The following is a 13,280-nucleotide window of genomic DNA, read 5'->3' on the forward strand; positions in this document are numbered from 1 at the left end:
GTGACAAGTCTTGGTGACAAGTCTTGAAGCATCAACCTTATATTTCAATATTAAGTATGTTTTTTTATATTAATAAATGTCACATGGACTGCAAACAGAACAGGGTTAACTCAACAGACTTTAGCCAAGTTTATCTAAAAAATAAATAAATAAATAAAATAAAATAAAATAAAATAAAATAGGACATCTGCTGGGTTTGATAAAAATTTCACACAGGGAGACCGACACCAAAAACTCTATCTATTCAACAAATCTGTTTGAATCGTGGTGATTTAAGCAGTTTATATTATATATTATTAGAGTTTCCAGCAACACTTACTGATTACTGGCATCACAAACCGAATGAGAGGTGGAAGTAATAGAGGAGAGAAATACATGAAGAGAGATAAACAAAGCTAACAGCACTGAGATGGGCAACTCTATACTCCGGGAGGTCACTGGTGCCTCTCTCACAGCATATGCTCATAGCATGCTCGCCTGCGCCCAGATAACAGGTGCAGAGGGCTGGATCTGAGAGATGTGTGTCTCTTTACACTACAGCTGTTCCTTTACAACACGCAACAGGGCCGCTGGGTTAAAGCTGGGTAATTTCCCAGAGTTTAGCTCAATTATATGAATAAGCAGAGCTGACTGGGTTTTTAAGCTATAGAGACCTGTTGTACTTTGCTGCTTCTACTTAAAGCTTTAACATTATTCATATATTAATGTGTGTATACAAGCATAAACCAGTTTATGTACAGGATAATAATCAGGTGGACATAATTGCTAAATCAAGGCCAACAGGACCCTGATATAAGGCAGATAACTACCAAATTAGTAATAAATGAACATGATTGATTTAAGGTCAAATTATTATATTTTGTGATGGACAAAGAGAGTGCTGTAAGAGAGACGTAGACTAAAATACAGCTTTGTTATCACAGGAATAAATTATATTTCAAAATATATTAAAATAGAGAACAGTTCATGTAAATGTACATTTTCATGTTTTTATATTTATATTTGAAACTGAATAACAAAACTATGTAAGCAGACTAACAGCAAGCAGAATTGTAATACTGCAAACCAATTTAACAGTTTGTAGCAATTTAATGTAGTTGTTATATTATTCAATAGATGTATGGTCAGGTGTGCGTGTAATAGCTTTGGCATGCCTCATCAAATCTGATTTCAAAGCCAGAACAATCTGTTTCATAATGCCACTTTGACAAAGCATGTTTCTCACAGGGAGTTTCGTTCTCATGTCACAATCATAAACATTATGATCCAGCAAGAACTCGGAGCAACGGGGTAAAGTGAGCCGCATTCCGTGAGGCCAGCGCCTCCCACCCGTGCCTGTGGCTGTAAGTGTTATATACCAACCGTACCACTTACACTGAGACCGCACAGCCGGCTGACAGCGTGTGGAAGGACACACCGAAAAAAAAGCACCTTGTAAGACAAGTAAGTGTAGCTAATGGCAGGAATTAGACTTGGCCTATTCATCCACGAAACTCTTACTCGACTCACTTTACATCTCTCAATTGCCTCGTCTTTTTGTTCGAGCTGCTGATGTGGGAAGGGGCCCGGTGGGAAATAACTTATCAGTCACAATTAAAAGCCCCCAAACGCACCTTTTTGTGTGCGAACGCTACGTGGTGTCAACACAAGATTTCTCCCATGAGTCTTTGTGCAAGCACGGAAAGCATGTGTTTGTGTAAAAAGGAGATCTGCTTGGCACGGGAATGCGGACACTGCCTTGTTCGTGAAATACCAGCGAGTGTGGTGATATTACATGCCTCATTCATCATCGCAGGTCTGATCCAGCTGAGAGAGAGAGCCAGAGGCCACTTCATACACACACGCAGCATTGTACAGGAGAACACAGCTGTCCATCGTGGGAAAGTTTCTCTTTTCAGACTGGGGTGTGTGGTTGAACGCTGAAGGGGGCACTTGTGGCAATGTGGCAGCGTTTTTGTTAATGCTGATGTGAGTTGGCTGAGACGTAGCATTTGAGAGAAGTACAGAGATAGATGCAAAAAGAGCGCAGCTACACTCTAATAAATATGTTTAGGTCTAGATTTAAGATTTATGTATTTAAATTGCTTACAAATTGAATTGCATAAAAAATTCATTGAAATTTGTGGGGTTGGTATGATTTTTTTTTAAGGTTTAAAAGGTCCTTATGCTCACCAAGGCTGCATTTATGTGATCAAAAATACATAAAACAGTAATATTGTGAAATATAAGGCCTAAATAAAGATTTATGTATTTGATATATAAATGTTAATTTATTTGAATTACACAGCTTTAACATGAACAAATTAATAAACCTGTTCTTAAAATGTGATGCATATTTGTCAGCCATATAGTACATACAGTATGAAACAGATAAAAAAAAGATAATGGTATGATTATTGCACTCAAAAAAGTTTATTAACTATTTGCATATTTTATTTTACTTAAAACAATCATTTTCAAAATGCTTTTTTTTTCAAATTGCTTTGAAACAACATAAATATGTTCGTTGTGAAAACAACGAAAAAGTATTAAAAAGTATAAACATGTTTATAATAACTATGGAACAAGCAATATTCAGTTAGATAAAATGTATGAGATTAAATAAAATTGCATTTGTTGATGACAAATATATAAACCTGGTCATTGTGTATTTAATACTCATAAATGACATACTTCTCACAACAAATTCAGGGAAACCCATGGCTCTGGTACTCTTAGATCTAAGTGCTGCATTTGATTTAGTTGACCACAACATTCTTCTGTCATGTCTGGAGTCTTACAGTGGCTTCATTCTTATTTGTCAAATAGGTGTTTTACTGTTCGATTGGGGCATTACTCATCTACTATCATTCCTCTCGGTTGTGGTGTTCTGCAAAGATCAATCCTTGGGCCTTTGTTGTTTTCCCTGTATTTGCATTGTGTTTTTATTTATTGTAAAGCACTTTGGTCAACCTCGGTTGTGTTTAAATGTGCTCTATAAATAAACATTGATTGATTGACTGATTGATAAAACATACTCGGTTTATTAGTACTTGGGTAATTGACAGAATTCGCTGTCGAGAAGCTCTAGACGTCTCAGACTTTGCGCACTTTCTGCATTTGTATTTCATTAAAACTAAAATGCTACGTTCCTGCGCTGTGGTTTAGTCCTCACATGCATACATCACTTTGAAGTGAGTGGGAAAAGCACTTTTGTTATGCTTTGTAATGAAAACAATATTTTAACTATACGTTTATAATTACGGCACCAGGTCGCCCCTTTCGTTGTCTAAAAATACTTCTGCCTCCCGCGCTGCAAAAATTTCATGGTGGGCGATGATAAGTGATCTTTCAAAGTTTATATCTTGAGTTAATGAAAGATGGGATTAAGTGGAGTTACACACGACGCTGAGGTTGATGAGAACTGGAAGACTCTGAGGCGCTGACACTTCAGAGACACACAGCCATGTATTAATGACTTAACTTATTGACTTAATCAGTTTACGTACAAATCACAATTGTTAAAATTGTTTGTTATATTATGAATGAGTGATTGTTAAAATCCATAGCAGATATGTACAATATTGCCACCTGGTGGTCAGTTATAATTGATATATACAGACGGTTCTTTAGTAATACATTGAAAAGAAAAGAGATTAATCACTCCAAACAGATAAAGTTCACTAAAGCAGAGGTTTACAAACTTTTAGATGCCAAGGCCCGCCCCCCCCAAATTCAATGATCCACTGAACCATTTCCTAAAATATAAATGCAGCTATTTTAAAACATTTTTTACTGTGTTACGGAGGAAAAAGTTATATTATCAAGACAATATATTGTTTAAATAATTGACATTTACATTGTCATTGTACTAAAGCCCAAAAATTTAAATATTATCTGGATATTTTTACTTATAAAAGCAATATATGATTTAATCATATTATTTATTAAAACCAATATTTTCTATTGTGCTTTTCAAAATAAATACACTATACAATTTATGCACTATAGTCAAAAAGTTTGGGATCATTAAGGTTTTTGTTTTTAATTAAATAAATAATTATTTTACTTAGCAAGTATGCATTACATTGATCAAAATTGATCAAAAGTAATAGTAAAGATTTTTACATTGTACAAAAGTTTTCTGTTTCAGCTAAATGCTGTTTTTTTTTTTTTTTTTACTTTGCATTCATCAAAGAATCCTAAAAAAAGTATCACTGTTTAAAAAAAAAAGCAACAACTGCTTTTAACATTAATAACAATCAGAAATGTTTTTTTAGCGCCGAATCAGCATATTAGAATGATTTCTGAAGTAATGATGCTAAAAATTCAGCTTTGGCATCACAAGAATAAATTATATATTATAAATAAATTATATTAAAATAGAAAACAGTTATCTTGAATTGCAATACTATTTTAAAATATTACATTTTTACTGTATTGTGCACTGTAGTTTTACTGTCTTACTGTATCAAATAAATGCAGCCTTTGTAAGCATAAGGGACTTTTTTCAAAACATTAACAAATGACTTTCATTTTTTTTGAAAACCTTGGCCCTAAAAAATCATTCATACAACTGTCAGACATATTCAGCATCTCCTGATGGCAAAGGTAAAAGAAAAACCTCAAAAAGCCAATAACTCATTCAACAACCCCTACATTTATTCTGCAACTCGGCATACACACCATGCTCGACTGCAAAAATGCTTGACTGTTGATAGCAGAGATGATGCTCCTGTTATCACACCATGAGGACCAAGAAACAAATCCGACGAACACAGACGCACACAAACTCTCAGATAAAACTTACAGGGGCATTGTGTGTAGAATAACATTATCGCAAGATTACAAAACAGACCATTCAAATTCACGACGCCTGGACTCAAACGTGACTCACTGTTTGTTACACATCTGATTTTTAGATATGTTTGTTGTTAGGTCTATGGGTTCATTCTTACAATACATCATAGTTTGAGGTTTTCGCTCTACTGTAAATCCTCTAGGGGTCTGTGGGTTACATCATACTCTCACTGGATCTTTTCAGCTGTCATCCAGTTTTAATAAATGGCTCACTGTGGCCTACACAATCAATCATTGAGCTGCGGCTTGCATCGTCTTGGCACAACTGCACACAATTAGGTAATGCATCTGCAAGTGTGTGGTAAAAGTCATATAAGAGCAATAATTTTTCATGAGGGACTTTTTTCCCCTCTTATCAGTGTATCAAAGATACCATATAGTTGCCACAGCCAAGCCTCCTTCATATGAAAGATTGAAGATTACTGTAATTTACACCAGCATGTTCCATCATCTCCAGCATCCCTGACAAACACTGTGCATATACTGGATACAGTGGTGCATCTCTGTTATTTGTTTGCGCCATCACCAGGGCAACTGTTGTGTCTCTGCATCCTGGAGAAAGTTCTTGGCGTCAGGGAAGAGCAGAGAGTGGCGACAGCTGCCAAGACAGGCTGCCATTACATCACAAACAAAAGCAGTGCCCTGATCGCTTCATCCACTTCGATCACACCACATCTATAAAATACCAAGAATTTGCGTCATCTGAGGGGTTAAAGTGAAACGGATCAAAATGATAACCCGCGGCTTTGCCATAAAATCGGATCATGTAAAACAGGATTATTCGCAGCATAATCAACAAGAGTCTTCTTAAAGGCAAACTACTTTCTTCTATGCTAATGTGAAGGGATTATAAAATGCTTTACTACAATAAAGCCATTTATATAGGTTAATTTGTCAGAAATGACGCACTTGCCTCAGTTGTCCTCACAAGGCTCATGCAATAACATACAGCGTGACCAGTGTAGTCTGATTTAGTCCGAATCTTATAAACTGGTTCTTTTTAGGGAATCAAAACAAAGCACTTTTCTGTGCAGTCCCATTCAGAAACAAATGATTCGTTTTGAGCTTTAAACGTCTCAGGTTACTTATGTAACCATGGTTCCCTGAGTAGGGAACGAGACACTGAGTCCTCTAGGGGTCGCTATGGGGGAACGCCTCGTCGTGACCCGTGTCTGAAGCATACATTGAAAACAAACACCAACTTGTTGGCCGGCGACAGCCATGACGTCACTACCGGTGCGACTATAGTATAAATAGGCGCCGGGAGCACACATCATTCACTTCTTCGTCTGAAGCTTGCGTCCGCAGCATGGCAAGAAACCCTAGAGGACGCAGTTCGAAGTTCCCATGAAAGGGAACTCAAGAGTTTTTAACGATGGATGGATGGATGGATGGATGGTAGAAGCTTTCAGCTTTCTCTGAAGCGGAGTTATATAAAAATGTAATTCGTTTGACTTCCAGTGATGAAATTGTTTATATAGTGCAGGATGGATGGATATATACTATATTAATATTACATATACTCTACCGTTCAAAAGTTTGGGGTCAGCAAGATATCTTAAATGTTTCTGAAAGAGGTCTCCGAGACTGAATTTATTTTATCTAAAAGTAAAAATAAAAAAAAACAGTAATAATGTGAAATATCATTACAATTTTCTATTTGAATATATTTTAAAATGTAATTCATTCCTTTGATGCGAAAGCTCTTATACAGTTATCTTATTCTTATACAGTAGGCTGATTTGCTGCTCAAGAAACATTCTGATTATTATAAATGTTGAAAACAGTCGTGCTGCTTAATGTTTTTTGTTTTCAGGATTCTTTGATGAATAGATAGTTCAAACAAACAGCATTTATTTAAAACAAAAATATTTGTTCAATTAAATTAAAAACACTTATTGACTTTTTCATGGACAAGAGCCTCATCTTTTTCAGACAATGTAAAAATAGAATTATTTTTACAATTCAATTAGATAATTACTGTGACTCAATAAAAACACAGAAATTACAAGCTACTGATAACTCCGCTTATATACAAATCGGTCAAAAACCAATAAACCCGAACACAATATTTCCCTCAGCACTTGGAGATTCCCAAAAATTCCCATATTTTCACATGTTTTTATTGTCAGCCAAACCAACAAACCACACTTGAGAGATTCACGGCTGCTATGTCATCTGGGTCTCTCTGAGCGAGACGAAGTGGGTGTCTCAGATACGGGTGGGCATCCAGCACGAGAGAGCTTCATCCCCCATGAATCCCTCCATATGTGCATCACCCTCCAGACAATTACAACTCAAGATCTGTGTGAAACCAGTGCACCATTTATCAACTCTGTCTCCTCACCCCACATGAACACCCCTTCATAAATCCATTTCTAATGTTTGAAAGGTGTCAGATGTGACCTGACTCATATTCAGAGTCTATACCAGATAAAAAGCCGCCGACACAAAATCCGAAACCCTAAACCCTGGCAGAAATAGCTTATTCATCCCGCCGAGTGGCCACAGCTCAGACATATAAACCAACCTGAGAATAGATTTAAACTATTTCTTTTTGTCTCACTTACACACATCTGTCAGCATCTGTCATTGCTAGGATTGTTTAGCACAGCAAAAAGGCAACCAGTGTCCCGTGAGCGCTCTCATCAGACATCATTTACTGTAAATGTGCGGCTTCATCTGTATCTTCATCAAGTTCACGAGGCCATGAAAGTCATAATGGCAATCTTTAGCATTGCTTTGGTATGGGAGAGCACTGATGTCTTGGGAAAAGGGTTTTCTACCATGTTGGTTTATTAGCTAACCAAAAGACAACAAAATGCTGCCAAAAACAGGGTTTTGCTTCAAAAACCCCATTTGAAGAGTTGAAAATGTGGTTGACTGTGTGCAGACGATATATGATGAGTGGCCCCACATGTATTTATCTCATATACAAAAGTTGTGAGTCATTTTCCACTGAGGCTGCTTTTGTTTATTGATTTGTTTATACAAAGAACTTATTCTTTAGTGTCAATAATCCCAGAATAAAAGGAGACTTTGGGTAATATATACTTTTCCAGATAACTAATATCATATTTTTGTAACCCTTTATAAATAATGTTATGTCTTTGTCAGCAAATGCACTTTGGTTCGTTTTACTTCAACAGTTCAAGCAGTTCAAATAAAGGATGATAATAACTATGATGTCCCTCTAGTGGTAAAAAGCTGGCATTGCCAAAGTCAAACTATAATAGTAATATACTATGTCTAATAATAATAATAATAATAATAATACCAAACATAAACTAAAATAATATAATTTAGTAATTAATACTAAGTTTTAAATTAGAATTATATTAACAGTCATTTTGAGATTACAAGATTTTAAAAACATGCTACCTATTAATCTTACAAAAATAACTGATCAATATGCATGAACAATATAACTGTTACTACTGAGTAACATAGTTGACAGGTAACAATTAAAAATGTAAGTAAATAAATTAATAAATAAAGGAGAAAAATAAAATTTAGAGAAGAACAAAGTTTTTCTCCATTTTCCCTGAAGCTAAGTTAAACAAAAACAAACAAACGAACAAACGAATGAATGAATGAATGGACAAAAATAAAATTGAAAGAAAAACAGAGTTAGGAAGCTTTTTTCAGTTTTCCCTGGAGTCAACTAAATTAAATTAAAATAAAATCAAATAAAATAAAATAAAGTGATGGGATATGTTTATATAGTACAGGATGGACAGATATATGGAATATTACAAATATATGTACTATATTAATAATACATATACACGAGAGTTCAAAAACAATTTAAATGTTCATATAGTTTGGCTTGGAGGACAAAATGGACAAAATGTATGATACAAAAAAAATTTTGCTACAAAAAAAAAGGTATATACTGTATGTGTGTATATATATATATATATATACATACATACATACACACACAACTCATAAAATGAACTTATTAACTGCTAATGAAACTAGAGCAGCTGCACAAGTTCTGATGACCAGTCGATGGCTGGATTAATGTATAGAATATATTGTAATATCACATACCTCTATGTATCGTCAGGAGATACTAGCATTAATTTTGTGCATCCTGTATATGCTTTTTTGTTTCTCAAAGTGACAGTAGCTGCTGACTTGCATTTTATGAATCACAGAGGTCTACACTTTCAGCTAAAAATCTTCTTTACTGTACTATTGAAGAAATATATATATATATATTTTTTTTTTTTTTTTTTTTTTTTTTTTTTTTTTGTGGTTGATGGTCTGAGTAAATTAACAGCAAAATGTAATTCTTGAGTTAACTAAGTGGACAATTTAAATCCAGCCTCAGCTGAATTCAAGCACACCTAAAGTTCACAGGATTTTGGGGCAAAACCAACCATTATTATACAGGATGACCGTATCAGTAACTTTTAACAAAACTGAACTTTAACCCAGCTCTGTTGAGAGAGAAAAAAAAACAGTTAAATTGCAGTTAAATTAAACATTGTGTCCAACATTTGAGTGATATGAAAGCATGCTGTACCCTACTGGTAAAAATATAATATTTCAAATAAAATAATAATAAAAAAGAAAATATAGGGATGAACAGAATTAAGAAGCTCTGCTCAGTTTTCCCTGAAGCTGTGTTATATTAAAAATGAATTTCATTGCAGTTTCACCAAACTGCCAGAGGAGCAAGACAATTAGAGCAGCACAGCGGCTGATTCCCTCAAGTGCCCAGTCAATATGTTCAGTAAACAGCCTGAGCAGCACCTCCACTGAATGCATGATAAACTGAGGAAAACCAGTGGGCTGAAGACATCAGGAACAAGGTTTATTCATTAGCATAATTACACTCTCTTGAATTGCGTTAATTTCTCTATAGAGCATTTAGCAAGGTGGAGAGAGGGTCTAAAACACAATTACACCGTATTTTCTCCAGAGACAGGCATCAGTGACGGATGGACTCAAATAATTCTCACAGCAGTGCCGCACATACGTGAAAGCTGTTTATGGCAAACAGGAGGGGAGGAGAGGATCGATAAGAAGCTTTAGAACAGAACAATATTGTCAATAATACAGAAATGCTGCTCAGATCTCCACCACTAGAGGTCAGTATAAGCACGTGCAAACTTCAGATATATCATTTGACATGGGAAAAGGGCAGATTTGATACCAAATTCATAGCTAGACCCTACTACAAGCAAACATGGCTAAAAATCATGGATGAAAATTCAGCTTCGCCATAACAGGAATAAATTACATTTTACAATGTATTCAAATATAAAACAATTATTTTACATCGTAATAAATACAGCCTTAGTCAAGCCTTAGTTTTATGTAAAACTTATATATAAAACTTAATAGTTATTTTATACAACCTATACTCCAAATAATAAAAATTGATGTGAAGTAATGATTTTGAGTAAAGACTAGTAATGTAAACTTGATTTGTCTACTGCATCCACTTAAGGCCCATTGTTTATTCAGCTTAATTTGTTTAGTTTCATTTCAACATTTAAATGGTTTAAGGCTTCCACACAAATAACTAATTATGGTTAAGAGTGTAAAGTCTCCTTACATATTTAAAACTGTATGACCAGAATAAAAGCTACAATGTCTCCTATCAGATTATCTGATTATCTTTTAATAGGAGCACATTTGTATTCTGAGGTAATATTGTTTCCAGCACAATCAAAAGGGATTAATTAAGCAGATGATAGTGGTTGTGACCTTTGCAGCTCTCTGTGATGATGCTCTAATGAGACTGAGGGTCACACTGTTGTCTGCTTTAGGTCAGGAGGGACCACAGGACTGACACAAGAAATAAGATCCAAAGACGCAGTGTCTCACTCCCGTCTCAATGACTCTCTCCCATCTGTTCACCGTTTGTCTGAGTTCGTCTGACAGGGTGTTCGATGTGAGTGATGAGCCCATGCCACTACGAGACACCAGGAACTCCATCAGCCTGCAACTACTGAGAGCAGTTCATCTGAGAGCCACATATCCTTATATATCTCTCTTTCATCAAATCAATAAGTCTGTAATCATTCAGAGTAAAATACAATTTATATGGTTTTTTTGTCTGCACATACACTGTTACAAAACATCTCGGCAAACTATATCCAATATCTGTTTAAAGCACCAGAGCAAGGTCTCCACAGTAAGAGGAGTGTGTTTCCTACTAAGTAGAAAATAGCGATGGGAAATGAGGCATAGGCCTCATTTACATTAATGTAAATAATACACTAATGTATTATTGTTGTTATTATTATTATTATTACAAGTGGAACGTCACACAACAAACTTGTAGCAGCCATTCTTATTGTGATCATCTGAGGTAAGCATTATCTGTAAGTTTTTATGGTTAATTTATATTCAATATATATTTATTGTTCATAAAGCTGTGAAAGACATACTGGTAAATAAAAAAAAATGTATAGCCTGAATGCACTGTAAGTCGCTTTGGATAAAAGCGTCTGCTAAATGCATAAATGTAAATGTAAATGTAAATTACTACTACTACTACTACTATTATAGCACATTTCAATACAATATTGGGGAGTTTAACAATCTTGGCTAAATTTGATAGGCCTATATACTGTATATATACACACACACACACACACATACACATACACATATATATATGTGTGTGTGTGTGTGTGTGTGCGTGTATACTTTAAATATTAAAGTACTAATATTGATAAAAATCTAATATTGTGAATGTTAAAATCACTTTATTAATGTGATTTTAATTACTGAATTGCCTAATTAAATATATGTAAATAGATACATACACATTTTTTATTAGATAATTAAATATGTACAAAAATACATACAATTACAATTACAATCTAATTAAAAGTACATAGTAACATTTCTTTATATCACTGATCATTTACTGTCATATATTTTAAAGTGTGCATAGACTAATTAAATTTGTATTATAAAAATATATTTTTTTTAAATACTAATAACACTACATTTGTATAATACATAACTTTTCATTCATAATATTTATATGAGTTTCTAGTCACACATATTTTATATATTTATATATTCTCTATGTGCAAATACATAGAAGGGGGATCATCATATTTGAAGGTCCTTGGCATTAAAAAGGTTAAAAACCTTGTCTATTGCACATCATGGAAAATGTAATAATACATATACTGTATAATGTGCACAGTGTACATAATTTACTATATACTTCGGAAAAAAGTACTAGTAGTGTAGTAGTATAGTATTCTGTACATAGCCATAGACATTTTATTTTGCAGTTATTGGGTTATTGGGCTGCTAAGGGAGTAAAGAGGCTTTCTAGCAGGCACTCAAGTGAGCTTCTTTAACAATGACAAGTGCAACTGGAAACTTTCAGGGAGCTCTACAACATGCTCTCTCGGTCAAAGCAGTCAAACTAAACTTAATTAAGTGCGAGATTTAATGAGCAATCACTAATAGTCAGAGAAAAGACTCATGGAATGATGGAGAACAGAAAAAGATTGTTGAAATATGACTAAAGTATTCCCATCCCAACATCCCAGCTCCGCACGCCCTCTCTGCGGCTGCCTCAGAGCACAGAAAATCTCATTATCTCCCAGCATCCTCTGCAGGAGAAAGCCTCAGTGCAGCAGTTCAGCTCACCAGGTCGCTGCTAACAGACACACATAACCAAGGGCACACCGCGTCCCACAAAAAGAACAAAACAAAATCAGCCCCAGACAGCTCTCTGTGTGGAGTGTCAGAAGGCAAACTCTTTACCCTCACATACAAAACAAGAACACGACCGGCACTTGATGAAAAGCTTCTTCAGTACCACTTTCGGGAATAAACGCTGACGCTTGAAAAGGGTGTTTAAAGGGATAGTTCGCTCAGAAATTAAAAGTCTGACATCATTTCTTCATCCTCATGTTGTTCCAAACCATTCTGTGGAACACAAAAGTGATGCTATATATGTTGTAGCATTTCTAAGTCGCATACAATGAGAGTGAAAAGTGACCAGGAAAAAAAGGTTCTGAAAGCACCATGAAAGCATCATAAAAGTGGTTCAAACAAACAAACAATTTTTAAGTCATTATTTACTCAAAACCTTGTCTTGACAGTCTCGCATTAGAGCGATGGTCACCATTCACATCCAATGTATGAAAAAGAGCAGCATGAACTTTGCACAAAATATCTCCTTTTGTGTCCCACATAAGACAGAATGTAGGTTTTAAAACAAAAGTTGAGCGATTGATGACAGAGTGTTCATTTTTGGGTGAACTACCCTTTGCAAAAAGAAGTAAACATTAGCATATCTTAAAAAGAATTATGTAAATATTATAGTTAATAGTTAAGTGTTTTTCGGACACTTCATTGCATGTTAACTGAAATAAATTGCAAGTAAATAAAAATTTATTATAGTTTACATTTATATTAAATACAATTTTGATGAACTTTAAAATATA

General features: G+C 34.7%; 1 protein-coding gene across 1 annotated transcript in view; it reads right to left on the reverse strand.

Annotated features, from left to right (window-relative positions):
- The window catches only part of cunh8orf34 (chromosome unknown C8orf34 homolog), a 91,835-nt gene that overhangs the window by 40,791 nt on the left and 37,764 nt on the right, over window positions 1–13,280 (reverse strand). The window lies entirely within an intron of this gene.

Source organism: Sinocyclocheilus anshuiensis, unplaced genomic scaffold (assembly GCF_001515605.1).
Source record: "Sinocyclocheilus anshuiensis isolate Anshui unplaced genomic scaffold, SAMN03320099.WGS_v1.1 scaffold990, whole genome shotgun sequence".
Taxonomy (NCBI): domain Eukaryota; kingdom Metazoa; phylum Chordata; class Actinopteri; order Cypriniformes; family Cyprinidae; genus Sinocyclocheilus; species Sinocyclocheilus anshuiensis.